Below are 2,400 nucleotides of genomic sequence, written 5' to 3'. Positions count from 1 at the left end.
CAGTGGTGTGTCATTCATCCTTTTCCCAACTGGCACCATCTTGTGGAGACTCATTAAATCAAAGAAAGAAGGGAGAAGAAAAAGAGTGGAGGGTGAAAAAAACTTGTGTCCTTTGCCAGTTTCCTCTCACATGCTTTTTTACAATGAGTGGCTGTCAGCCAAGAGACCTCAAGTGGTGTAAAACAACAGTTCTAGGTCTTTGGGTGACACGCAACATAAAAACCCTTGCATAACGAGCTCTGTCCCTCAACATATCATTGTGTTGTACACTATCACATCAGCAGGAGGCTTCTTCACTAACGAGCTAGTAACTCATTATTAAAACTAAATAACTGCAAAGCTTTTTTTGTTTTCGCAGTTATTTGATCCCTTTCAGAAGACTTTTGGTGAATTCTGCAGACTTGTAAAATCCACTGGCAGGAGGCTTTGTTTTTATTATTTTTACCTCGTATGTACAGTACCACTCAAAGGTTTGGACACACCTACTCATTCAAGGGTTTTTCTTTATTATGACAAATTATGAAATATAGATTTTAGATTCTTCAAAGTGGCCACCCTTTGCCTTGATAACAGATTTACACACTCTTGGCATTCTCTCAACCAGCTTCACCTGGAATGTTTTTCTGACAGTCTTGAAGGAGTTCCCACATATGGTGAGCACTTGTTGGCTGCTTTTCCTTCACTCTGCGGTCCAACTCAGCCCTAATCATCTCAATTGGGTTGAGGTCAGGTGATTGGAGGCCTGATCATCTGATGCAGCACTCCATCACTCTCCCTCTCGGTCAAATATCCCTTACACAGCCTGGAGCTGTGTTTTGGGTCATTTTCCTGTTGAAAAACAAATGATAGTCCCACTAAGCGCAAACCAGATGGGATGGCGTATCGCTGCTGAATGCTGTGGTAGCCATGCTGGTTAAGTGTGCCTTGAATTCTTACAAAGACACGGCGGTTGGAACCAAAAATCGCAAATCTGGACTCATCAGACCAAAGGACAGATTTCCACAAGTCTAATGTCCATTGCTCATGTTTCTTGGCCCAAGCAAGTCTCTTCTTCTTATAGGTGTCCTTTAGTAGTGGTTTCTTTGCAGTAATTTGACCATGACTCCTCTGAACAGTTGATGTTGAGATGTGTCTGTTACTTGAACTGTGAGGTGCAATCTGAGGTGAAGTTAGTTGCCAATTTCTGAGGCTGATACCTCTAATGAACTTATCCTCTGCAGCAGAGGTAACTCTGGGTCTTCCTTGGCTGTGGCGGTCCTCATGAGAGCCAGTTTCATCATAGCGCTTGATGGTTTTTGCGACTGCACTTGACAAAACTTTCAAAGTTATTGACATTTTCCGGATTGACGACCTTCATGTTTTAAAGTAATGATGGACTGTCGTTTCTCTTTGCTTATTTGAGCTGTTCTTGCCATAATATGGACTTGGTATTTTACCAAATACCACCCCTAACTTGTCACAACACAACTGATTGGCTCAAACGCATTTAGAAGGAAATAAATTCCACAAATTAACTTTTAACAAGGCACACCTGTTAATTGAAATGCATTCCAGGTGACAACCTCAAGAAACCAGTTGAGAGAATGCCAAGAGTATGTGTGCAAAGCTGTCATTAAAGCAAAGGGTGGCTACTTTGAAGAATCTCAAATATATTTTGATTTGTTTAACACTTTTTTGGTTACTACATGATTCCATATGTGTTATTTCATAGTTTTGATGTCTTCACTATTATTCTACAATGTAGAAAATAGTACAAATAAAGAAAAACACTGAAATTAGTATGTTTCCAAACTTTTGACCTGTACTGTATATAATGATTGTGCAAATTACTGCATATTATAACAAACATTTTTGTGTATTTCTACTTATATTATAGTTCTTAAAAATAGTGGGAGAGATTTGCGAGCTTCTTTTTTTACATTTTTATAAATGGTATGTACCAGTGAATCATACTTACTTAAAGGATGTTTCCAACACAGAACAAAGGAATACAGTTGGTAACACATGACCCAGTCAATGTTTGATTTGATATTGTAAACTGCTGGTGGAACGTTAGGTCTTACAATATAGTAGAGTAGACAATAAAACAAAGTTACAGACACAGAAATATCATACCCCCAAGACATGCTTACGTCTCACCATTACAATAACATGGGAGGTTAGCATTTTTGGGGGTGTGATATTTTGAGTCTGTAACTTTGCCCATCATTATTTACGACTAATTCAGGACTATCTGTAATCATGGTAGCATCCACATTAATGTAGAAGTGTTTATAAACATGTTATTCTTATTTACAATAAAAGTGACTCCAAGTCACAAGCTTGATGTAATCATTGCGTGCTAGGAATATGGGGCCAAATACTAACTACACTTTTGACGACTTTAATACACATGTAAGT

Source organism: Salmo salar, chromosome ssa02 (genome assembly GCF_905237065.1).
Source record: "Salmo salar chromosome ssa02, Ssal_v3.1, whole genome shotgun sequence".
In the NCBI taxonomy this organism is placed as follows: domain Eukaryota; kingdom Metazoa; phylum Chordata; class Actinopteri; order Salmoniformes; family Salmonidae; genus Salmo; species Salmo salar.
Note: the sequence above shows the minus strand (reverse complement) of the source record.